The sequence below is a fragment of the Cetorhinus maximus genome, chromosome 29, assembly GCF_964194155.1.
Source record: "Cetorhinus maximus chromosome 29, sCetMax3.hap1.1, whole genome shotgun sequence".
Lineage (NCBI taxonomy): Eukaryota > Metazoa > Chordata > Chondrichthyes > Lamniformes > Cetorhinidae > Cetorhinus > Cetorhinus maximus.
Genome location: NC_135907.1, coordinates 4910390 through 4937517, shown reverse-complemented (window position 1 = coordinate 4937517; position 27128 = coordinate 4910390). Strand labels below are relative to the sequence as shown.

The window sequence follows — 27128 nt, the reverse complement described above, 5'->3', positions numbered from 1 at the left end:
CACAGCCCCTGGAATCTGGGAGCAGTGAGGCAATCATCGCACCCCAGCTCCAGGAAGCCGGGAACAGCAACACCCCAGAGGGGGTGAGTTTTGGAGAAGCTTCTCCAGCAAAGGTCATCTCAAAACCCGCTCTCTACGTGAACCTCCAGATGCCACCGGAGCAGAACACGGCCAAGGAGATCTACCTCAGCCCATCCAAAGTGAAGGAATTTGAGCTCACTACGGGTATGAAGGAGCAGACTAAAGGTCTGGGACTCTCAGAGACAGTGGGTTTGGTAGGAGAATAAATGCTTTAAAATGGGTTTAAAGATTGTATCCATAAATGTGCGTAGCATTAAATCTACTACGCGATGTGTTGCGACCTTGGACTACCTAGCCAAGGTCAAAGCTGACCTGTTGTTTCTGCAGGAGTGTGCGATACCGCACCTCAGCTCCTACAGGCAATGGTCACGATGGTGGTCCCACGGGCCATCGATCTGGTCGGGCGGAAAGGACTCTCGTTCCTCCGGCCTGGGTATTCTGCTGCGGGGAGGCAACTTCACCGTCTCCGAGGTCAAGGAGGTGGTGGGCGGGCGACTCCTGGTAGCAGACGTAATGTACAAGAACGCTCCACTCCGGTTAATTAACGTGTATGGCCCGGCACAAGGGGCTGAGCAGCTGGAGGTTTTTCAGCAGCTCCCACTGCTGCTGGCGACCTCCAGGCCGGTCATTCTGGGCGGGGACTTCAACTGCATCATCGATGCGGCTGGACGATCCGGCAGGGCCGGAAGCAGATTGGACGCTACGTCCAGATCCCTGATGGAAACAGTTAAGGATGCCAAGCTGCACGACGTCTTCAGCAACCCTGCAGACGGAGCGCAGCGTAGATACACCTGGTCGCGGCCAGACGGGTCCATTCGTTCCAGGATAGACTTCCTGTTTGTGTCCCGTGCATTCACAGTCAGATCCACCGACGTCAAGCCGGTGTTCTTCTCTGACCACTGCCTCCTACTGGCGGACTGCCACTTGGAGAAGGACCTGAGGGTGGGCAGGGGGACATGGAAGCTAAATGTGCAACTGCTGACCCCAGAGAACATTGAGGAGCTCAAGAGGGATTACAAAGGTTGGAGAACCGTGAAACCCCTCTTTGAGTCCCTGACACACTGGTGGGAAGCGATCAAGGGAAGCATCAAGAGGTTTTTCATCCGCAAAGGCACCCAGAAAGCTAGAATGGAACAGAGGGAATTGTCCCGACTCCAGAAAAAGATGCAGAATCTGCTCCGGCTGCAGTCGATGGGGGTGGATGTCAAGGAGGAGCTCCAAGAGGTGAAGGGCCAGCAAGCCTCGCACTTTGCCTCGGAGGCCTCCAAGATCATCTTCCGTTCCAGGGTCCGCTCCGTGGAGCAGGATGAGACGTGCTCACGTTTCTTCTTCCAAAAGGTACACAGAGAGCGCTCTGTGATCAGCAGCCTGAAGGAAGAAGACGGCTCAGTAAAGTCATCACGGTCCGACATTCTGAGGATCAGCAAATCCTTTTATGCCGGACTGTATGACGTGAAGCCCACGGACAGCACGGCCTCCCAGTCCTTCCTGTCCTCTATCACGGAGGTCTTAGACCACAGTACGCGGGAGAGCCTAGACAAACCGCTAACTCCTGATGAACTGACTAAGGCCCTCGAGTCCTTCGAGAAGAGTAAAACCCCCGGAAGCGACGGCTTGCCGGCGGAGTTGTATTCGGCTCTGTGGGACTTGATCGGCCCAGACCTGCTAGAAGTGTACGAGAGTATGCTCCTGGCCGGCAGCATGTCAGAATCCATGAGGAAAGGCATCATCACCCTCATCTACAAGCACAAGGGGGAAAGGGAGGAAATTAGAAATTGGCGACCCATTTCACTGTTGAATGTGGACTATAAGATTCTGTCCAAGGTCATCGCCAATCGGGTCAAATCCGCTCTGGAATTGGTGATTCGCCCTGACCAGACCTGCTCTGTGCCGGGCAGGAAGATCTCTGACAGCCTGGCGCTGCTCAGGGATACGATTGCCTATGTACAGGACAGGGGTGTGGATACCTGCCTCATCAGCTTGGATCAGGAGAAGGCCTTTGACAGAATATCGCACACCTACATGGGGGATGTGCTCTCCAAAATGGGCTTTGGGGAGGGAATTCGAAATTGGATCCAACTGCTCTACACTAACATCAGTAGCGCAGTCTCAATCAATGGGTGGGAAACAGATAGCTTTCCGATTAAATCAGGAGTCAGGCAGGGCTGCCCTCTCTCGCCTGTCCTTTTCGTGTGTTGCATAGAACCCTTTGCCGAGTCCATCAGGAAGGATCCGGGCATTAGAGGAGTTACGATCCCAAGCAGTGGAGGCACTCAGATCAAAGCCTCCCTGTACATGGACGATGTCGCCGTCTTCTGTTCTGATCCGCTGTCGGTGTGCAGACTGATCCACATCTGCGACCAGTTCGTACTGGACTCGGGAGCCAAGGTAAATCGTGGGAAGAGCGAGGCCGTGTTCTTTGGGAACTGGGCTGACCGATCCTTTGTCCCCTTCACCGTCAGTGCTGACGGCCTGAAGGTGCTGGGGATATGGTTCAGAGGGACCGGGGTATGCGTTAGAAACTGGAAGGATCCAGTGTCTATGGTGAAAAGGAAACTGGGAATCTGGGAGCGACGCTTCCTCTCCGTTGCGGGTAAGAACCTGGTCATCAGGTGTGAGGCACTCTCGCTGTTGCTGTTCATGGCGCAGGTCTGGCCCATTCCAGACTGCTGCGCGACGGCAATCACCCGAGCCATCTTCCGCTTTATCTGGAGGTCGAAAATGGATCGTGTCCGCAGGGACGCGCTGTATAAGCCTCTAGATAAAGGGGGAATAAACGTGCCCAACATCGCCCTCACACTGATGGCCACCTTTGTGTGCGGCTGTATCAAGCTGTGCGTAGACCCTCGGTACGCAAACACCAGGTGTCACTACGTGCTGAGGTTCTACCTGTCCCCGGTTTAGCGAAGGATGGGTGTGGCCACGCTGCCGCGGAACGCTCCAAGTAGTTGGACCGTGCCGTACCACCTGTCCCTGGTGGAAAACTTTATGCAGAAAAACACCTTTGACCCCAAGTCCATCAGGCAGTGGTCGGCACGTAACGTCCTATAGGCCCTGCGGGGAAAGGAGATGGTGGATCCTGTGCGATGTTTCCCCGAGCAGACTGTCAAAGTCGTTTGGCAGAATGCCTCGTCTCCAGAACTTTCCAACAAGCACCAAGACGTAGCTTGGCTGGTGGTGAGAAATGCCCTCCCCGTCAGATCCTTCCTGAAGTCTCACCCTCTCTGCATGTTGACCTCGAGGTGGCTGTCGTGGGGACGAGACCGTTGTTCACCTCTTTGTGGAATGTGCGTTTGCAAAGAAGGTCTGCAGAGAGTTGCCGTGGTTTTTGTCGCGGTTCATCCCAAGCAGTTCTGTGACACAGGTCTCTGTGCTCTACGTGTTGATCCCAGGGACAGGGACGCACATCGAGACAAGCAGGTGGAGGATCATCTACTCGGTGAAAGACGCTCTTTGGTCTGCCCGAAACTTGTTGGTCTTCCAGTGCAATGAGTTGTCCCCAGCAGAGTGTTGCAGACTGGCTGGCACATTCCAAGGCCGAGGACTACGTGCTGAGGGACGCACTAAAGCTTGGGGCAGCCGCCACAAATGCGCAGTGGGGAACGGTCGCTGTCTAAGACCTTTCAGCCATAGTGCACCGAGGGACTGGGAAAGGTATAGACCCCTCGGCCTGAAAGACTCACATTGAATGTATGCAGTGAATATTACATTTATCACAATTGTATTGAAGCACCTCAGAGTGCAACATGATCTATGTAGATAACTTGAATACTATTGCACTGTCTGACTGCCTGTAATGAGCATGTTGAAATGTCTGTAATGTTCATTGATCGTATTGAAGCGTCGCAGGGTGCGACATGATCTATTTGAAAAACTGGAATATGATTGCACTTTTTGCGATGGCCATTTTGAAATGTTTTGTAATGTTCTTTCAGATATTTTATGGATAAGGTATATTTTTCCACAAAAAAACGACAACAGTTACAAAGAAAACCAACAGCAGCAACAACAGCTCTTCTCCACAGTCTGAATTAGAATTTCAGAGTCAGAAAACAGAGCAAAAAAACACGCAGCGTCCTGAAATGACAAACCTGAAATGAAAGTGTACTTAGTGTATCAAGCCTTTAAACTGCATTGCTGAAAACTCCTTCCTGCCTGCTAGTGCAACAAGATGCTGCAAAGTATATTACACAGCGAATCAGGCCTTCAGTCGTCTTGACTTGTGCAGCTCCAGTGACTTCAGGCCTCCAAAAGCAGGCCAGTATTTGAAAGGGCTCCTCTTGACAAGTGTAAGACCCTGATCAAACTAAATATTTTAATTTTCTTAACCAGTGAGATTGAACGAACCGTGATGCATGTCCAAGACAAAATAGAATATAAAGCAATGTAAAGTAAATTAATAACAAATTGAGAAAGTAAATATGGAACACAAAATATTTTAAAACTAGGGCACAGGTTAAAAACATGATCCTAATTTCTGTTGAACTGAATGAGGCGAGTCATTACAGTGCGTGACCGATTTGTTTAAGTGTGCGGGCCCATTAAACTTTTTGCACAGCCGCGCAAATTTAAAGGGGCTTATGTGGCGGTGTGTCTGTGAGGAAACCTCTCCTCATATCTTGTATCCCACTGTGAAATCGTCTTCAGCTCCCAAATTGCACTCAGACAATGTGCTACATTTGCATATTGTGCAGGAGTCGGGGGAGGGGTCATGGGGCTGCCCCTTGTCTCTGTACTTGAAATGGCAGCCAGGCAGCAACTGTAGTGCTTCCTCAAATCCAACCGGAAGAAAAGGCAAGACATGTTGGGTGCTGAGAGGGAGAAGCATTGCCACTTTAGGTTCTACTTGGATTTTACTGAGGTAAAAGGTGATTGAAAAAGTCAAGCCTTTCTCCCCTAGCAGTTACCACTGAGGACAGAAATAATACCGAGCGCTGATCTATCACCGAGCACTGAGGCCGGCCAAGGGGAGGCATCTGAAAGCTGCAGAGAGAGCAAGAAGCCAGGATGGACGACTGAGAATACTGGCTGAGATAGACAGCAAAAACTGTGACACAAGCTCAGGTAAGCGTGGTGTTTTGCAGTTCAAGTTCATCACTTTGTGACAGTATAGGTATTTTTCACTTTCCTAGGATAAGGCTGTTCCCTTTCTAGAAGTTAGAAACAGCCGTGCAGATGTATTTTCTGCGCTCCTTTGCTTGCCTGCTGAATAGGACTGATGGGAGGGGAAAAGGTGATTAAAAGAGAGCCGACATCATTGCAGGCTGGCAGATGGTGTGCTGTGCTGTGCACGCAGGTGGTTTTGTTGTTTGGCTTGTGTGTGACTTCTGGTTGAAGCTGAAAGATTTCTAAAATTTTGAAGGAAATAATCTTCGAGAAGGGGAGAAACATTTTCAACATTTTAACAGGATCTAAGGCTGTTCGCTGTGTCGTACCTGTACTTATCCTTGCTGCCACCTGCCTTCTCACTGCTGATCATCATCTTGTGTTATTATAATGATATAATGCATTGGACTTATTTACTGTGACTTCATAACATGACACATTTCCCTTCTGGTGATGTCATGCTGACATCCCGTAAAGGAAATAGACCAACAGTCAGCCCAAAAGAAGGCCCAATGCCAAGCAAAGGAAGCCCATAAACGAGGATGCTAGACAGCTCGTACAAAAGAAAGCAGGGCATCAGGAAACAACTCAACAGCAGCTGACGTAGTACTCTCCAGGTTCAGTGCAGGAGAAGCACTGGAATCAGTAAAAAGTAATGCCCCTACATGTCTGAACATACAACTTAGGAGCAGGAGTAGGCCGCTGGGCCCCAAGAGCCTGCTCCACTACTCAGAAGATCATGGCTGATCCGATTGTAACCTCAACCCCACATTCCTGCCTACCAGCGATAACCTTCCAACCCCGCCTTGTTAATCTATCCAGCTCTGTCTTGAAAATATTCAAAGACTCTGTTTCCACCACCTTTCGAGGAAGAGAGTTCCAAGGACTCTCTACACTCTGGGAGAAACGCTGCTGACTTTGCCTTCCCTGTAGATGTGGAAGGACTTTAGCTGCATACCTGGTCAGCTGGCAAGCTCCACAGACCGATCGGCGCAGGCTTGGAGGGCCGAAGGGCCTGTTCCTGTGCTGTACTTTTTTTTCTTCTTTGTTCTTTGACTGCTCAAGCTGAAAGCAAAGACAAAAATACAGCAGGCCTCGATCGAAGAACTCCTCTGCGCTGTGAGCTAGTTGCTCACACGGAAACTCAGCTACAAAGACTCATGGATTGTCTCTCATGCCTGTCACGTGTTCTCCCTTGTGACTGAGTGTTTCTCGAAATTTTCCATTACCTGCCAGTTACACGACACATCTAGCGCAACCGTAGACAGCGACCTTTCTCCATTACGCCTTTGCCCCAAACTTTAGTGCGTCCCTCAGCACGTAGTCCTGGACCTTGGAATGTGCCAACTCTTTGCAATGGAAGACCAACAAGTTTCGGACAGCCAAAGAGTGTCTTTCACCGAGTGGATCCTCCGGCGGTAGTTGATGTTTGTCTCGGCGTGTGTCCCTGGGAACAGCCCCTGGAGCACAGAGTCCATACCTGTGTCACGGAACTGCTCGGGATGCACCTCGACAAGAACCACGGCCACTCTCTTCAGAGTTCTGGTGATGAGGCATTCTGCCAAATGACCCTGACGGTCTGTTCGGCGAACCGTCCGCCGGAATCCACCATCTCCTTTTCCCGCAGGGCCTCTAGGGTGATACGTGCTAACCACTGCCTGATGGACTTGCGGACAAAGGTGTTTCTCTGCATAAGTTTTTCCACACGGGGCAGGTGATACGGCACTTGGAGCGTTCCGCGGCAGGGTGGCCAGACCCATCCTTCGCAACACCAGGGACAGGTAGAACCTCAGCACGTAGTGACGCTTGGTGTTTGGGTCTACACACAGCTTGATACTGCCATACACAAAGGTGGCCATCAGGATGAGGGTGATGTTGGGCATGTTTTTTCCCCCTTCATCCAGAGTTTTTTTACATCATGTCCCTGCAAACAGGATCCACTTTTGACCTCCAGATAAAGCGGAAGATGGCTGGCGTGATCGCCACAGCGCAGGAGTGAGGAATGGGCCAGACCTGCGCCACGTACAGCAACACCTGTCCCTGGTGGAAAAATTTATGCAGAAAAACACCTTTGACCACAAGTCCATCAGGCAGTGGTCAGCACGTAACGTCCTAGAGGCCCTGAGGGAAAAGGAGAGGGTGGACCCTGTGGGATGGTTCCCCGAGCAGACTGTCAAAGTCATTTGGCAGAATGCCACATCGCCAGAACTTTCCAACAAACACCAAGACGTGGCTTGGCTGGTGGTGAGAAAGGCCCTCCCCGTCAGATCCTTCCTACACGCCAGGAGTCTCACCCCCTCTGCACGTTGCCCTCGAGGTGGCTGTGGTGGGGAAGAGACCGTTGTTCACCTCCTTGTGGATTGTGCCTTTGCAAAGAAAGTCTGGAGAGAGACGCAGTGGTTGCTGTCGAGGTTCATCCCGAGCAGTTCTGTGACACAGGACTCTGTGCTCTACGGGCTGTTCCCAGGGACACACACCGAGACAAACATTGACTGCAGCTGGAGGATCATCAACTCGGTGAAAGACGCGCTTTGGTCTGCCCGAAACTTGTTGGTCTTCCAGCACAAAGAGTTGTCCCCGACCGATTGTTGCGGACTGGCACAATCCAAAGTCCAGGACTACGTGCTGAGGGACGCACTAAAGCTTGGGGCAGCTGCCGCAAAGGCGCAATGGGGAAGGGTCGCTGTCTAAGACCTTTCTGCCACAGCGCACCGAGAGACTGGGAACTGTTTAGAGCCCCTCGGGCTGTACAGATCAAAATGAAAGGCTGTAAATGATTGTAATATTGTTTGTACTGATGCACCTGGTGATACATTTTGTAAAAGTTTAACCTGGATTGTACCCTTGTAATGGTGTTTTTGGAATGGTTTGGAATGTGATTGAAGATATTTTATGAATAAAGTATATTTTTGCAAAAAAAAAAAAAAAAAAATCTGTTCTTATCAGTTTAATATCTGATACGTCCCTTATCTGGGGACCATATATTAAATTGATTTTTGGAGCAGGGAGATGGAATAGGGGCTTACTCCGTCCACTCCACGCATCGACCCGGTATTGCAGTATCTCTGGGAATGGTGCACCACCCCTTTCCAGGGGATTTTCAATGCTAAAAATAGTTTTCTTACAAACATCTGCTTTCTTTACTTTTCAAAACCCAACTTTCTTTCTTTCTCACTCACCCGCACCATCTACACACAAAAAACACGCACGCTCACCCAACGCTCACAGACACCACTCTCATCTCACAAACACTCTACCTCACTCATACAAAAACATCTTTCACTTGCAAATACACCTCTCAAACACTCTCTCAGCTGCACCTTTCGCCTCACAACATTTTCAACCAGCTCTCTGCTGCCGCTCCCGCCCGCTGCTGCTGCTGCTGCTGATACAGCAACAGTCAAAACTCACACCTCAAAGCTCACACACTTTACACAGCTACTCGGAAACGTCTACATCCACGTTCACACAATCCTTACACTGCACAAGGAGCCCATTCCGCCCGTCGTGACTGCACCAGCTCTCCCAATGAACATTTCACTTCGTGCCATTCTCCTGCCTTCTCCACGTAACCCAGCACATGCTTTCTTTTCAAATAATCATCTCATTCCCTCTTCAATTGAACCTGCCTCCGCCACGCTATCAGGCGATGCATTCTAGACCCTGACCACTCGCTGCTCCTATCACTTTTGCTTCTTCTGCTAGTTACTTTAAACCTGTGCCCGCTCCTTCTCGATCCTTTCATCGGTGCAAGCAGTTTCTCCCTATCTACTCTCTCCAGATACCTCATGATTTTCAATACCTCTATCAAGTCTCCTCTCAGACTTCTTTTCCCCAAGGAATACAGTCCCAACTTCTCCAATCTTACTTCATAACTCAACTTCCTCGCCCCTGGAACCAAACTCGTAAACCTCTTCTGCACTCTCTCCAATGCCTTCACTACCTTCCTAAAATGCAAGTCAAAATGCAATCCATCAGAGTCAGCATGGCTTTATGAAGACTAAATCGTGTTTGACTAAATTGCTAGAGTTCTTTGAAGATGTGACAAGCAAAGTGGATAATGGTGATCCTGTAGATGTAGTATGTCTGGACTTCCAGAAGGCATTTGATAAGGTGCCGCACAAAAGATTAATACACAAGATAAGATCACACGCAGCTAAGGGTAATATATTTGCTTGGATAGAGCTTTGGCTAACCAACAGAAAGCAGAGAGTCAGGATAAATGGGTCTTTTGTGGATGGCAAGCTGTAACTAGTGGGGTGCCACAGGGTTCGGTCCTTGGGCCCCAACTATTTACTTGGATTCAGGAGTAGAAGGTACCATAGCTAAATTTGCAGATGACACCAAAATAGGTGGGAAAGTAAGTTGCAGTGAAGAAATGAGAAATTTACAAATGGATATGGACAGGTTAGGTGAATGGGCCAAAATTTGGCAGATGGAGTTTAACGTGGATAAGTGAGGTTATCCAGTTCAGCTCCTACAGGCAATGGTCACGGTGGTGGTCCCACGGGCCATCGATCTGGTCGGGCGGAAACGACTCTCGTTCCTCCGGCCTGGGTATTCTGCTGCGGGGAGGCAACTTCACCGTCTCCGAGGTCAAGGAGGTGGTGGGCGGGCGACTCCTCGTAGCAGACGTAATGTACAAGAACGCTCCACTCCGGTTAATTAACGTGTATGGCCCGGCACAAGGAGCTGAGCGGCTGGAGGTTTTTCAGCAGCTCCCACTGCTGCTGGCGACCTCCAGGCCGGTCATTCTGGGCGGTGACTTCAACTGCATCATCGATGCGGCTGGACGATCCAGCAGGTCCGGCAGCAGATTGGACGCTACGTCCAGATCCCTGATGGAAACAGTTAAGGATGCCAAGCTGCACGACGTCTTCAGCAACCCTGCAGACGGAGCGCAGCGTAGATACACCTGGTCGCGGCCAGACGGGTCCATTCGTTCCAGGATAGACTTCCTGTTTGTGTCCTGTGCATTCACAGTCAGATCCACCGAGGTCAAGCCGGTGTTCTTCTCTGACCACTGCCTCCTACTGGCGGACTGCCACTTGGAGAAGGACCTGAGGGTGGGCAGGGGGGCATGGAAGCTATTCGTGCAACTGCTGACCCCAGAGAACATTGAGGAGCTCAAGAGGGCTTATGAAGGTTGGAGAACCATGAAACCCCTCTTTGAGTCCCTGACACACTGGTGGGAAGCGATCAAGGGAAACACCAAGAGGTTTTTCATCCTCAAAAGCACCCAGAAAGCTAGAAAGGAAGAGAGGGAAATGTCCCGACTCCAGAAAAACATGCAGAATCTGCTCCGGCTGCAGTCGGTGGGGGTCGATGTCAAGGAAGAACTCCAAGAGGTGAAGAGCCAGCAAGCCTCGCACTTTGCCTCGGAGGCCTCCAAGATCATCTTCCGTTCCAGAGTCCGCTCCGTGGAGCAGGATGAGACGTGCTCACGTTTCTTCTTCCAAAACGTACACAGAGAGAGCTCTGTGATCAGCAGCCTGAATGAAGAAGACGGATCAGTAAAGTCAGCGCAGTCCGACATTTTGAGGATCAGCAAATCCTTTTATGCCGGATTTTATGACGTGAAGCCGACGGACAGCACGGCCTCCCAGTCCTCCTTGTCCTCTTTCACGGAGGTCTTAGGCGACAGTACACGGGAGAGCCTGGACAAACCGCTAACTCCTGACGAACTGACTTAGGCCCTTGAGTCCTTCGAGAAGAGTAAATCTCCCCAGAAGCGACGGCTTGCCGGTGGAGTTATATTCGGCTCTGTGGGACTTGATCGGCCCAGACCTGCTAGGAGTGTACGAGAGTATGCTCCTGGCCGGCAGTATGTCAGAATCCATGAGGAAAGGCATCATCACCCTCATGTACAAGCACAAGGAAGAAAGGGAGGAAATTAGAAATTGGCGACCCATTTCACTGTTGAATGTGGACTATAAGATTCTGTCCAAGGTCATCGCCAAGCGGGTCAAATCCGCTCTGGAATTGGTGATACACCCTGACCAGACCTGCACTGTGCCGGGCAGGAAGATCTCTGACAGCCTGGCGCTGCTCAGTGATACGATTGCCTATGTACAGGACAGGGGTGTGGATACCTGCCTCATCAGCCTGGATTAGGAGAAAGCCTTTGACAGAATATCGCACACCTACATGGTGGATGTGCTCTCAAAATGGGGTTTGGGGAGGGAATTCGCAATTGGATCCAGTTGGATCCTACTCTACACTAACATCAGTAGCGCAGTCTCAATCAATGGGTGGGAATCAGATAGCTTTCCAATTAAATCTGGAGTCAGGCAGGGCTGTCCTCTCTCGCCTGTTCTTTGCCGAGTCCATCAGGAAGGATCCGGGCATTAGAGGAGTTACGATCCCAGGCAGTGGAGGCACTCAGATCAAAGCCTCCCTGTACATGGACGATGTCGCCGTCTTCTGTTCTGATCCGCTGTCGGTGTGCAGACTGATCCACATCTGCGACCAGTTCGAACTGGACTCGGGAGCCAAGGTAAATCGTGGGAAGAGCGAGGCCGTGTTCTTTGGGAACTGGGCTGACCGATCCTTTGTCCCCTTCACCGTCAGTGCTGACGGCCTGAAGGTGCTGGGGATATGGTTCAGAGGGACCGGGGTATGCGTTAGAAACTGGAAGGATCCAGTGTCTATGGTGAAAAGGAAACTGGGAATCTGGGAGCGACGCTTCCTCTCCGTTGCGGGTAAGAACCTGGTCATCAGGTGTGAGGCACTCTCGCTGTTGCTGTACATGGCGCAGGTCTGGCCCATTCCAGACTGCTGCGCGATGGCGATCACCCGAGCCATCTTCCCCTTTATCTGGAGGTCGAAAATGGATCGTGTCCGCAGGGACGCGCTGTATAAGCCTCTAGATAAAGGGGGAATAAACGTGCCCAACATCGCCCTCATACTGATGGCCACCTTTGTGTGCGGCTGCATCAAGCGGTGCGTAGACCCTCAGTACGCAAACACCAAGTGTCACTACGTGCTGAGGTTCTACCTGTCCCCGGTGTTGCGAAGAATGGGTCTGGCCACGCTGCCGCGGAACGCTCCAAGTAGTTGGACCGTGCCGTACCACCTGTCCCTGGTGGAAAAATTTATGCAGAAAAACACCTTTGACCACAAGTCCATCAGGCAGTGGTCAGCACGTAACGTCCTAGAGGCCCTGAGGGATAAGGAGAGGGTGGACCCTGTGGGATGGTTCCCCGAGCAGACTGTCAAAGTCATTTGGCAGAATGCCTCATCGCCAGAACTTTCCAACAAGCACCAAGACGTAGCTTGGCTGGTGGTGAGAAAGGCCCTCCCCGTCAGATCCTTCCTACACGCCAGGAAGCTCACCCCCTCTGCACGTTGCCCTCGAGGTGGCTGTGGTGGGGAAGAGACCGTTGTCCACCTCCTTGTGGATTGTGCCTTTGCAAAGAAAGTCTGGAGAGAGATGCAGTGGTTTCTGTCGAGGTTCATCCCGAGCAGTTCTGTGACACAGGACTCTGTGCTCTACGGGCTGTTCCCAGGGACACACACCGAGACAAACATCAACTGCAGCTGGAGGATCATCAACTCGGTGAAAGACGCTCTTTGGTCTGCCCGAAACTTGTTGGTCTTCCAGCACAAAGAGTTGTCCCCGACCGAGTGTTGCGGACTGGCACATTCCAAGGCCGAGGACTACGTGCTGAGGGACGCACTAAAGCTTGGGGCAGCTGCCGCAAAGGCGCAATGGGGAAGGGTCGCTGTCTAAGACCCTTCTGCCACAGTGTACCGAGGGACTGGGAACTGTTTAGAGCCCCTCGGGCTGTACAGCTCACAATAAATGTACGCCCTTTGTTTTGATCATTTCCGATTTCATGATCTATCTCTAAATCACAAAATCTTGATACTGCTTTGTGATGTCACAGAATTTTTTACGGTGTGGAAGGAGGCCATTCGGCCTATCAAGTCTGCACTGGGTCTCTGAAAGAGCCTTCCACCTAGTCCTACTCCCCTGCCTCATCCCCGTAACCTTGCACATTCTGTCTTTTCAGGTAACGATCCAATTCCCTTCTGAATACCTCGATCGAATCTGCCTCCAGCACCCTCTCAGGAATTTTGTTCCAGACTCCAACCACCCTCTGGGTGAATTAATCTTTCCTCACATCACATTTACTCCTTTTGCCAATTATTTTGAATCTGTGCCCTCTAGTCCTTGATGTTCACTTGAGTGGAAACAGTTTCTCACGATTTACCTTGTCCATATCTCTCAGGATCTTGAATACCTCCACCAACTCTCCTCACAGCCTTCTTTTCTCCAAGGAAAACAGTCCCATCCTCTCCAATCTATCCTCATAGCTACAGTTCTTCATCCCGGGAATCATTCTTGTGAATCTCCTCTGTACCCTCTCCAATGTCTTCACATCCTTCCTCAAGTATGGCGCCCAGAACTGGACGCAGTATTCCAGATGAGGCCTAATTAGTGTCTTATACGAGTTCAACATGACCTCCTTACTCTTGTACTCAATGCCCCTATTAATAAAGCCTAAGATACTATCTGCTTTATTAACTGCTCTCAACACGTCCTGCCATCTTCAATGGCCTATGTACGTCTGAGTTCCCTCTGTTTGTGCACCTCTTTTAGAGGCTCTTCCTTTATTTTATGCTGTCTCACCATATTCTTCCTGCCAAAATGGATCACCTCACACTTCTGTACATTGAACTTCATCTGCCACTTGTCTGCTCAATCCACCAACACGTTGAAAGAACCGAGGAATACTCTGGTACAAAAGTTCAACACTCGGAGTCCAGATGCAATATTCAAGTGGTTCCTTTATTACGCATGCGGGGAGCAAACACTGGGCAATCCAGGCACTTCTCCACCGAGGTTCAAATGAGCACAGTTTATATATCTTTTATTATCAGTAACTTAATGGTATTAATTAGACAAAGGCCACAGCACAATGACCCCCTGGTTGACTGAGACCTGATCCCTTTGTTGGACGTACATTATTCACGCGTGTCCGATACTAACTGGGAGCCGGGGTTCCCTTGTATCCTGAGCGGGTGTGATGGTTTCCTCTGTGGGTAATTTCTAATATACAACCCTCCGTTCGGTTGTACCCACATTTGTCCAGCACCACCCCCGTTCCAACTGGTTGGGAGCAAATTGTGAGGCTACCTTTCCTCCTGCACCCACTCAGTGATACCCCGTGTATGCCCTCATTCTTGCGTATGGCATGCATATCTATGGGGTAGTACCGGAGGGAGTCATTGTCTCGGATTAACCCAATGTTCTCCACTCGATACTGAGGGTGTGGGCCCGTGTCTGCTGTGACTGAGGGGATTGCCCATACCTAACACGTTCATTTGGTTTGAGGTGCACTTCTGAATCACCGCATACACCCTGGTCACTCCTTTCAATGTACATGCGTCGATGACGCCTGGGTTCTTGGCCATCCCCCACTACCGGGCACTGTTGATCCAGCCCAGTACCTCCCCCCTTTGGATCTGGCCCAGATTGTGTCTTAATTGCCCGATCATCCACTGGCCGTAAGCTGGCTTTTTTGGGTGCTGCCCTCTTGTCGTTCCTCCCTTTCTGTTAATTGGCTGGTGGCTTTAGCATGGGTCTCTATAACGTGTACGCTTTCCAATACAGATGCCACACTCTTGCCCCCTAGGGCCGCTGCCGTTTCACCACCCCTCGCTACTCTCATGAGCAAGCTGCCTCATGATCCCTTTAAGATTCGTGACCTCGGAGTTGATTCCTTGAATGTCGAGAGAGTTTACCAGGGAAGTCCCTGTGTTCACCCCTGTCAGTACATTGTTAACTAACTCTCTCTCCTGGCGGTGGAAAGCAGGATGTCCCCTGAATCTAGTGGCACCCGTGGCGTCGGCCGGCTGATTAATCACAGCCTTACTCAGTAATTTGTACAGTTTTCGTAGGGGCGCTTGGTTACTGCAATACTCAGGCAGTTGCATACCTGCCAGGTTCACAATTACCTGTACAATTTCATGTTTAACATTATCATACAAGAGTTCACCGTCCATATACAGTACCAGTTCATTCTGTGGCCCAGGGGTCATGTCTGGGCAAGATAGTCTCTTGTCGTGTCCTGTGATAGCGGGGTGGTGTCGGTCCGGGGGTCCGCCGTTGCAGTCAACTCTCCGTGTTTGGCCCTCAAGATCCAATGCCAGGTATCTGTCATTCCCAAGTCCTCCTCCCCGGGACAGTGACCCCAGTTGTTGTTGTCCTGGGGTGTGAAGGTAAATTGTGAAAAATCTCTCACACACTGTATCTGGACCTGTGCCCCCTTCGCACATGTCCAGGGTCCGTCCGAACCATCGCTGATCTGGAAGCATAGTGGGCCCTCATTTTTCCATCGGAGTTCCGTTCCCGAATGCGAGCTCTGCCCTAGGCTCTCACCATCGCTCATTCCAATGGATAGTTGCGTAAGCCCGGTGCCACACTTGAAGAGCATTGACCTTTCCGTTGTGACATTCACACCTCCTTTCACGCAATATCCGTCGCTGACATTCTTGTAGTATAAGCCCATACCGGCCACTGCTTCACGGTTTACATTCTGTATGCCGGTGGCTGCGATAGCCAGGGCCCTGGTAATGATCATGGACACCCAGCTTTTTTCCATCTTGGCGTGGAGGTTACCCGGTTATTGTTATTTCTGTAATGAAGCACACTGCTGGTGATCACCAGGGTTTAGGTTGGATATAAGAGGCAGCTTTCTCCTTTACGTCCCTCCTTGTGCACAGCCCACGGTGACCCTCCCCGTAGTTGAGGATTCCCCCTTTTGTCTTTCAGATGGCCAGTCCTCCAGATCGGGAATGAATCCTAAACCACTTGGCCTACACAGTACGGACTGCTCGTTGCCCGTTTTCCCCCCGCTGCCTGGTAATTTAGTCTCTCTTACTTACATCATACCTTTTCAGTTGCGACCAGTGTTTCCACCTAGCTTTTCCCTTCATACCGACGCAGGCACGTGAATAATTCCGTACGGTCCAGTCCATTTTGGGGCAAAAACTGGTTGGCTAGGGGTGATATGAACAAACACCATGTCTCCGACCTCAGCCGGTGGTGACGGGAGTCCCCCTTTTGTCCTCTCTTCTAAATCCCTGATAGCCTGTTGGTCCTTCACTTCCTGTTGTAATTCCTTTAGCTGTCCATCCAATTGCTTAATATCGTTTTTAATTTTATCTCTGATGGGTCCCATATCCTCACTTCCGGTGGCTCTGCCCTCTGGCAAGCGCATAGCCCTCCCGGTCAGCAACTCATAAGGGGTTAAACCAGTTGTCCTGTTGGGGGTAGCCCTCAGTCGCATCAATATGCAGGGGAGCACATCCACCCATCCCCCACCAGTTGTTGTGTTTGCCATTGCAATAGCATTTTTTAACGTGCGGTTCATACATTCTTCCATTCCTGAGCTTTGTGGACGGTCAGGTACGTGAAATTTCTGTTTTACTCCGAGCAGCTCACACGTCCTTTTCATAATACTGTCCGTAAAATGCGCTCCTTGATCCGAATCTATCTGTAAAGGGATTCCCCATCTTGGTACTACTTCAAAAGCGAGGATCTTTGTGGCCGTGGTGGCGCTGCAGTCCCTGGTGGGGAAAGCTCTAGTGAACCTCCAGTGCACCTACACCCCCATAGTTACAATATGCCTCAAACTTCCAATTGCCATATTCATGGGCACTCTCGCCCTTTTCTTGTTTTACTCCAGTCACTGTATTCCAATTAACTGGGGCTTGCCCTAAGACTTGTGCCATTTCTGCTCTAAAGGCTCGGAAATCAGCTTGCTGCTGTCCCTGGTCTGCAGCGATATCATTACACCAGGTTCCGTCCTGATACGCTTGCTGCAGCCGTCCCCAAAACGCCTCAGGTAGTTTTATCCGGACTAACCCGCGAACGTCCCTGTTATGGAGATCGTGGCATTGCCGTATTTCCCTCAATTTTTGCCAAAACGACTCATTTCCATGTCTAGGTTTTAGTTGGGGTAATTTGTTTCCAATAGCTTCATGGTTGCGCTAGGTGACAGGGACACATACGTGGTTCTCAGTTGCGCCGGGAAGCCCCCGTTATAGCTCTCTGTCCGTGTATTGGCGCCTGGGCCGGCTGCCCATTTTGTGCCGGTACGGCCGCTTGAGCGCAGCGTAGATACACCTGGTCGCGGCCAGACGGGTCCATCCGTTTCAGGATAGACTTCCTGTTTGTGTCCCGCGCGTTCGCAGTCAGATCCACCGACGTCAAGCCGGTGTTCTCCGACCACTGCCTCCTACTGGTTGACTGTCACTTGGAGGAAGACCAGAGGGTGGGCAGGGGGGCATGGAAGCTAAACGTGCAACTGCTGACCCCAGAGCACAGCGAGGAGCTCAAGAGGTCTTACAAAGGCTGGAGAACCGTGAAACCCCTCTTTGAGTCCCTGACACAGTTGTGGGAAGCGATCAAGGGAAACATCAAGACGTTTTTCATCCTCAAAGGCACCCAGAAAGCTAGAAAGGAACAGAGTGAAAGGTCCCGACTCCAGAAAAACCTGCAGAATCTGCTCCTGCTGCAGTCGATGGGGGTCGATGTCAAGGAGGAACTCCAAGAGGTGAAGGGCCAGCAAGCCTCGCTCTTTGCCTCGGAGGCCTCCAAGATCATCTTTCGTTCCAGAGTCCGCTCCGTGGAGCAGGATGAGACGTGCTCGCATTTCTTCTTCCAAAAGATACACACAGAGAGCTCTGTGATCAGCAGCCTGAAGGAAGAAGACGGCTCACTAAAGTCATCGCAGTCCGACATTTTGAGGATCAGCAAATCCTTTTATGCCCGATTGTATGACGTGAAGCCCACAGACAGCACGGCCTCCCAGTCCTTCCTGTCCTCCATCACGGAGGTCTTAGACGACAGTACATGGGAGAGCCTGGACAAACCGCTAACTCCTGACGAACAGACTAAGGCCCTTGAGTCCTTCGAGAAGAGTAAAACTCCCGGAAGCGACGGCTTGCCAGCGGAGTTGTATTCGGCTCTGTGGGACTGGATGGGCCCGGACCTGCTAGAAGTGTACGAGAGTATGCTCCTGGCCGGCAGCATGTCAGAATCCATGAGGAAAGGCATCATCACCCTCATCTACAAGCACAAGGGGGGAAGGGAGGAAATTAGAAATTGGCGACCCATTTCGCTGTTGAATGTGGACTATAAGATTCTGTCCAAGGTCATCGCCAACCGTGTCAAATCCGCTCTGGAATTGGTGATCCACCATGACCAGACCTGCACTGTGCCGGGCAGGAAGATCTCGGACAGCCTCGCGCTGCTCAGGGATACGATTGCCTATGTACAGGACAGGTGTGTGAATACCTGCCTCATCAGCTTGGATCAGGAGAAGGCCTTTGACAGAATATCGCACACCTACATGGTGGATGTGCTCTCCAAATTGGGGTTTGGGGAGGGAATTCGAAATTGGATCCAACTGCTCTACACTAACATCAGTAGCGCAGTCTCGATCAATGGGTGGGAAACAGATAGCTTTCCGATTAAATCTGGAGTCAGGCAGGGCTGTCTTCTCTCGCCTGTTCTTTTCGTGTGTTGCATAGAACCCTTTGCCGAGTCCATCAGGAAGGATCCGGGCATAAGAGGAGTGACGATCCCAGGCAGTGGAGGCACTCAGTTCAAAGCCTCCCTGCACATGGATGATGTCGCCGTCTTCTGCTCGGATCCGCTGTCGGTGCGCAGACTGATCCACATCCGCGACCAGTTCGAACTGGCCTCGGGAGCCAAGGTAAATCGTGGGAAGAGCGAGGCCATGTTCTTTGGGAAGTGGGCTGACCGATCATTTGTCCCCTTCACTGTCAGGGCTGACGGCCTGAAGGTGCTGGGGATATGGTTCGGAGGGACCGGGGCATGCGTTAGAAACTGGAAGGAGCGAGTGTCTATGGTGAAAAGGAAACTGGGCATGTGGGAGCGACGCTCCCTCTCCATTGCGGGTAAGAACCTGGTCATCAGGTGTGAGGCACTCTCGCTGTTGCTGTACGTGGCGCAGGTCTGGCCCATTCCACACTCCTGCGTGGTGGTGATCACACGAGCCATCTTCCGCTTTATCTGGAGGTCGAAAATGGATCGTGTCTGCAGGGACGCGATGTACAAGCCTCTAGATAAAGGGGGAAAAACCGTGCCCAACATCGCCCTCATACTGATGGCCACCTTTGTGTGTGGCTGCGTCAAGCGGTGCATAGACTCTCAGTACGCAAACACCAAGTGTCACTACGTGCTGAGGTTCTACCTGTCCCCGGTGTTGCGAAGGATGGGTCTGGCCACGCTGCCGCGGAACGCTCCAAGTAGTTGGACCGTGCCGTACCACCTGTCCCTGGTGGAAAAATTTATGCAGAAAAACACCTTTGACCACAAGTCCATCAGGCAGTGGTCAGCACGTAACGTCCTAGAGGCCCTGAGGGAAAAGGAGAGGGTGGACCCTGTGGGATGGTTCCCCGAGCAGACTGTCAAAGTCATTTGGCAGAATGCCTCATCGCCAGAACTTTCCAACAAGCACCAAGACGTAGCTTGGCTGGTGGTGAGAAAGGCCCTCCCCGTCAGATCCTTCCTACACGTCAGGAGTCTCACCCCCTCTGCACGTTGCCCTCGAGGTGGCTGTGGTGGGGAAGAGACCGTTGTCCACCTCCTTGTGGATTGTGCCTTTGCAAAGAAAGTCTGGAGAGAGATGCAGTGGTTGCTGTTGAGGTTCATCCCGAGCAGTTCTGTGACACGGGACTCTGTGCTCTACGGGCTGTTCCCAGGGACACACACCGAGACAAACATCGACTGCAGCTGGAGGATCATCAACTCGGTGAAAGAGGCGCTTTGGTCTGCCCGAAACTTGTTGGTCTTCCAGCACAAAGAGTTGTCCCCAACCGATTGTTGCGGACTGGCACAATCCAAAGTCCAGGACTACGTGTTGTGGGATGCACTAAATCTTGGAGCAGCTGCCGCAAAGGCGCAATGGGGAAGGGTCGCTGTCTAAGACCTTTCTACCACAGCGCACCGAGGGACTGGGAACTGTTTAAATCCCCTCGGGCTGTACAGCTCAAAATGAAAGGCTGTAAATGATTGTAATATTGTTTGTACTGATGCACCTGGTGATACATTTTGTAAAAGTTTAACCTGGATTGTACCCTTGTAATGTTGTTATTGAAATGGTTTGGAATGTGATTGAAGATATTTTATGAATAAAGTATATTTTTGCAAAAAAAAGAAAAAAAAGGTTCTCCCAGGACGAGGCTAGCCCATTGCACTTCGGGTGTGCTAACGCCTGCGATGTCCCCAAATGCGGGATACTCGACTGCAAAATTTGTGGTAGTGGGGGACTGCGTTCGCGCTCTCCCCTGATTCACAATTCAAAAAATAGATTTCATCATATCTTTCATTTTCTCTTCTATTTCCTGTCAGCAACCTTTTCTGAAAAAAGAAATATATAACCCCCAATGTGTGCTCTTCAAAATCTATACTGGACTGGTTATTTAGTTTTTTCTTTCCTCCTCGCAAATATTATCCAACCCCCATTCTTTTCCTCCCTGTCATTATCAGCCGACAATTATTCCATCTCTGCATCATTTTCGCCAGACTGTTTGTTTTGTGGCTGCCAAATTACTCGCGCCATTTTTAACCCCGCGTTTGCCCACTCAAAAATCTCTCTCAAACAACCCCCATCTAACACCCAACCCACCATCACAACAGTCCCCACACTCCCAGCACCGCCCCACCCCCTATCTCTCTGGACGTCTGTATAAATACAAACTCATATCAGTCAGCTATTAACTCATATGCATTCACCATTTTAAACATGTAGCAGCGACCCCTCACTATTTCAAACATGAACAAGCACCCTGTCCCCATGTTCATTCAAATTACCCCCCTCCGAAACGAACAGCAGCCTCCCACCTCCTCTGTATAATCTCCCCCTTAATCAGCCCCCTGTGTGACTCCTACCTTCTGAAACTCCTGCCTCCTCTCCCCATGTGTAAAGTCTTTCCCTGCCCCTTCTGCAGCTCACTTCCCCTGCTGTGGGTCCATCAATTCACCTGTGATTATTCCTTGAAGGCTTAAATAGCGCAAAGCGAAGAAATAAACAGAAAGAAAACTGGAGAAAGGCAGATAGAAACCTAAACCCTCAGTAAAATGACCACCGGGAATCCCGTTTAACCGTCAGAATGATCGCGCAGCCCAAATTACACGCATTATCCCTGAATTATAACAAGATTTTAGGCAGCTTCACTTTAGGACTTTTCATTTCCTCTTGTGGGGCTCCTGTTCCTCACACACTGGAGGCTAACATGTAAGTTTTAGATTGCAAGGCTGGGCTACTTTAACCCCAAGATTTTCTTTTTGAAACTCCAGGCCCACAGTCCAACAGGAACTGGTTAACCGGAGCCACCGAAAACCAGGGTCCCGGAGAGGAATTGAAATCTCGGGGTAAGAAACGGACACAAACTCACGTGGGCCCATGGAGCACGGCCTTGGAGAAGGTCTCAGGAAACTCCTGAAGAAGAAGAGTCCTTGTCCCAGTCTGGATCTTCAGATTGCAGGTTTCAAAATAAAAATTCTTTGAGGGGTGGGGGAGAAAATTAATTCCATTAAAACAGAGAGCAAAGAACATTTTCAAACAAAATAACGCAAGAGCCAATGAATCACTCTCAGTTACAACTCAGCAACATCCAAATACAAACAAGTCAAAGAGTTATAAAGCAGATTGAGACAGAGGGAACACACACGCACATTAAGCCAGAGTGGGGACTAGCTCCGCACTCTGGAGGCGGTTTTCGGATTGGGTTCCTAGCCAGGTATATCCTGAATGAGCAGTTTGCAGACTCCACCCCTGGCATGTTGGGATGTCTCTCAATCTGCTCCCCAGGAGGCCTGTCCATTGATATGTTAATCCCAGGGCAGGACAACTTTCTGATTCTTCCTGTCCTTTGATGTGTTCACCCCAGGAAAACAATGTTTCAGCCATTTTCTGGTTAATGTTAAAACTTTAACTCATCTTGTCGGGAATGTCACTGCAGTTTGAAATATCAAACACTAAACCCCCAACACAAGACTGTGCAAAGCATGTGGATTGTTACTGAGATTCCGTCTGTGATTTTTAGTGATGTCAGTGTGGATTGTGTAATCTGTGTGTGTGTGAGTGTTGCTGGTCCCATAATGTAACGCAAATGTCTCCTTGCAGCCTCTCAGTACGCCACTCATGGTCCCCTGGTACTTTTTGGATTGTCTGGAGAAGACATTGAAAGAATTAGAGTTAAACAATGCTAACACTAGCTGCACTGCGACGAGTATATGAGAGCTTATTCTTATCCAGGGGTGTATGTCCACATTCAGCCCCCATTCCCACACTTGCTCCCACCGTCGGATCTCTCAAGTGCTCTTCCATATCATTGATTAGCCTTTTAAACACCGCCTGTAACACGTAATGCTGATTCCTCACCTTTCGTAAGTCACCTTTAAACTTTGTCAGACTTTCGGGAAGGTGGGGAATTGGGGCCTGCTTAGGTTCCTCATAGTGTTCCAGGGCATGGTGGAGTGTGTCGGAGGGGTTGACTGAGACCTGACCCCTTTGTTGGACGTACATTATTCACGCTGTGTCTGATAGTAACTGGGAGCCGGGGTTCCCTTGTATCCTGAGCGGGTGTGATGGTTTTCTCTGTGGGTAATTTCTAATATACAACCCTCCGTTCGGTTGTACCCGCATTTGTCCAGCACCCCCCCCCCGTTCCAACTGGATGGGAGCAAATTGTGAGGCTACCTTTCCATCTGCAGCCGCTCAGTGATACCCTGTGTATGCCCTCATTCTTGCGTATGGCATGCATATCTATGGGGTAGTACCGGAGGGAGTCATTGTCTCGGATTAACCCAATGTTCTCCACTCGGTACTGAGGGTGTGGGCCCGTGTCTGCTGTGACTGAGGGGATTGCCCATACCTAACACGTTCATTTGGTTTGAGGTGCACTTCTGAATCACCGCATACACCCTGGTCACTCCTTTCAATGTACATGCGTCGATGACGCCTGGGTTCTTGTCCATCCCCCACAACCGGGCACTGTTGATCCAGCCCGGTACCTCCCCACTTTGGATCTGGCCCAGATTTTGTCTTAATTGCCCGATCAGCCACTGGCCGTAAGCTGGCTTTTTTAGGTGCTGCCCTCTTGTCGTTCCTCCCTTTCTATTAATTGGCTGGTGGCTTTAGCATGGGTCTCTATAACGTGTACGCTTTCCAATACAGATGCCACACTCTTGCCCCCTAGGGCCGCTGCCGTTTCACCACCCCTCGCTACTCTTATGAGCAAGCTGCCTCATGATCCCTTTAAGATTCGTGACCTCGGAGTTGATACCTTGAATGTCGAGAGAGTTTACCAGGGAAGTCCCTGTGTTCACCCCTGTCAGTACATTGTTAACTAACTCTCTCTTCTGGCGGTGGAAAGCAGGATGTCCCCTGAATCTAGTGGCACCCGTGGCGTCGGCCGGCTGATTAATCACAGCCTTACTCAGTAATTTGTACAGTTTTCGTAGGGGCGCTTGGTTACTGCAATACTCAGGCAGTTGCATACCTGCCAGGTTCACAATTACCTGTACAATTTCATGTTTAACATTATCATACAAGAGTTCATCGTCCGTATACAGTACCAGTCCATTCTGTGGCCCAGGGGTCATGTCTGGGCAAGATAGTCTCTGTGGTGTCGTCGTGTCCTGTGATAGCAGGGTGGTGTCGGTCCGGGGGTCCGCCGTTGCAGTCAACTCTCCGTGTTTGGCCCTCAAGATCCAATGCCAGGTATCTGTCATTCCCAAGTCTTCCTCCCCGGGACAGTGACCCCAGTTGTTGTTCTCCTGGGGTGTGAAGGTAAATTGCGAAAAATCTCTCACACACTGTATCTCTCACACACTGTAGCTTTCTCCTTTACGTCCCTCCTTGTGCACAGCCCACGGTGACCCTCCCCGTAGTTGAGGATTCCCCCTTTTCTCTTTCAGATGGCCAGTCCTCCAGATCGGGAATGAATCCTAAACCACTTGGCTAACACAGTACGGACTGCTCGTTGCCCGTTTTCCTCCCACTGCCTGGTAATTTAGTCTTTCTTACTTACATCATACCTTTTCAGTTGTGACCAGTGTTTCCACCTAGCTTTTCCCTTCATATCGGCGCAGGCACGTGAATAATTCCGTACGGTCCAGTCCATTTTGGGGCAAAACCTGGTTGGCTAGGGGTGATTTGAACAAACACCATGTCTCCGACCTCAGCCGGTGGTGACGGGGGTCCCCCTTTTGTCCTCTCTTCTAAATCCCTGATAGCCTGTTGGTCCTTCACTTCCTGTTGTAATTCCTTTAGCTGTCCATCCAATTGCTTAATATCATTTTTAATTTTATCTCTGATGGGTCCCATATCCTCACTTCCGGTGGCTCTGCCCTCTGGCAAGCGCATCGCCCTCCCGGTCAGCAACTCATAAAGGGGTTTATCTTAAATCCAGCATTTTTCAGTGTCCTTATGACTATCAGGAGAGCTCCGATGTGGCCCCTTTCCGATTCTGACGCTATTAGGATATCATCTGCATATTATAAGATTGTACTGTTGTTAGACTCTACGTCGCACGGACTCAGCTTCTCACTCGTGACCCGATGGAGGATGTTGGGGCTGTTGTGGAATCCCTGTGGGAGCCTCGCCCATGTACACCGTCTCCCTCCCACTGTGAAAGCGAATTTATCTTGGGATTCCTGGTCCAGTGGTATCGACCAAAATCCATTGGCTACATCTAACACTGTAAATATTTTATGTTCGTGTTTTTACAATTAAAGCACACCTCGGGTTTAGGAACGGCTGCTGCAGTGGCCACCATTTCAGTGGGGTTTGTAACCTCACTGCCGACACCTTTATCTTAGTTTTCCCTATGTGGTTATCTACCCCGGTGGCCCATCTTCCTCGATCATATGTGTTCTTGTCTACTAGCCCGGTGTCTAGGATTGACTGGTGGGCCCGGGCCCGGTGTCTAGGATGGCCTGGTGGGCCCGGGCCTGGTGTCTAGGATGGCCTGGTGGGCCCGGGCCCGGTGTCTAGGATGGCCTGGTGGGCCCAGTGTCTAGGATGGCCTGGTGGGCCCGGGCCCGGTGTCTAGGATCGCCTGGTGGGCCCGGGCCCGGTGTCTAGGATCGCCTGGTGGGCCCGGGCCCGGTGTCTAGGATTGCCTGGTGGGCCAGGCTAAGGCCATCCTTGTACAATTGCATAAACTGTACATCGTCTCGGTTCAGCGCAGCACCTACACCCCCGTAGTTACAATATGCCTCAAACTTCCGATTGCCCTATTCATGGGCACTCTCGCCCTTTTCTTGTTTTATGGGGCTTGCCCTAAGTCTTGTGCCATTTCTGCTCTAAAGGCTCGGAAATCAGCTTGCTGCTGTGCCTGGTCTGCCTGGTTGTCCGGGCACCGGGGGCACAAGCTCTATCTTAATTGGGGCCACGGGTTATGGTGGTGGTGATTCCCAACCCGCTTCCCGTTGTTCCTCATATCCTGCCGCCTGTTCCACCAGCCCGTTCCAATCTATATTATCTGCGTATTGTGCAGCTACTGGTGGCTGTGGTAAAGCTGCCGAAACTGACATGAGATTTTTTGCCTGGACCAGCTCTTCATTTTGGGATTTGTTGGCCAACATTCGATTTACTTTCTTACTTAACTCTATGTGTTGTCTTAACATTAGGATCCAGGCTTCATCATCTTTGTCTTTTTTCTGATTATCCCACCATTTTCTCTGATCAGCGGGTGAGTCAAATGGGTTCCAATTGTTCTTTCTCATTTTGCCTATCGATTTCTTATTTTTGTCAGCTCAATGCTGTGTCAAGGATCCCTCTGGTCCCCACTCGAGTTTGTCACCACTGGCCATCTCTGGGTAAGACGGTCGGGGTATAGTTGTTGTCAGCGGTACGGTTCTTACCCTGGATCCTTTCTGACCGAACTCGTTACTTGCGGCTAATACCGGATGTAATTATAACAATCTATAAGACAAGCAAACTACCCCACCCTTACCACCCCTTGAACTATTGCCTGGAGCCCAGGTTTCTGATACGCGGGGTGCCTGACACTTCCTGGATCGGGACGGAGTCGGATTTAGTATGAATAAAAATGAATTCACACTGTGACTCATCCCATTTCCCCGTCGGTGTCCTGCATCCTTCGGGCCCTGCTCGCAGCACCAATTGAAAGGTCCGAGGAATACTCTGGGACAAAATTTCAACACTCGGAGTCCAGATACAATATTCAAGTGGTTCCTTTACTACACTTTTTTTTTTGCAAAAATAAACTTTATTCATAAAATATCTTCAACCACATTCCAAACCATTTCAAAAACACCATTACAAGGGTACAATCCGGTTCAACTTTTACAAAATGTATCACCAGGTGCATCAGTACAAACAATATTACAATCATTTACAGCCTTTCATTTTGAGCTGTACAGGCCGAGGGGATTTAAACAGTTCCCAGCCCCTCGGTGCGCTGTGGTAGAAAGGTCTTAGACAGCGGCCCTTCCCCATTGCGCCTTTGCGGCAACTGCCCCAAGCTTTAGTGCGTCCCTCAGCACGTAGTCCTGGACTTTGGATTGTGCCAGTCCGCAACACTCGGTCGGGGACAACTCTTTGCGCTGGAAGACCAACAAGTTTCGGGCAGACCAAAGCGCGTCTTTCACCGAGTTGATGATCCTCCAGCTGCAGTTGATGTTTGTCTCGGTGTGTGTCCCTGGGAACAGCCCGTAGAGCACAGAGTCCTGTGTCACAGAACTGCTCGGGATGAACCTCGACAGAAACCACTGCATCTCTCTCTAGACCTTCTTTGCAAAGGCACAATCCACAAGGAGGTGAACAACGGTCTCTTCCCCACCACAGCCACCTCGAGGGCAACGTGCAGAGGGGGTGAGACTCCTGACGTGTAGGAAGGATCTGACGGGGAGGGCCTTTCTCACCACC

At 50.6% G+C, this 27128-nt stretch overlaps 1 non-coding gene and 1 pseudogene across 1 annotated transcript; both read left to right on the top strand.

The window, feature by feature from the left end:
- The first annotated feature begins 8090 nt into the window (after positions 1-8090).
- On the top strand, positions 8091-8272 carry LOC144669849 (U2 spliceosomal RNA). The gene has a single exon (XR_013573763.1). It is a non-coding gene; the product is annotated as a U2 spliceosomal RNA (small nuclear RNA).
- Positions 8273-20365: 12093 nt separating this feature from the next.
- Positions 20366-20517, top strand: LOC144669633 (U1 spliceosomal RNA; annotated as a pseudogene).
- The last annotated feature ends 6611 nt before the right edge of the window (positions 20518-27128 follow it).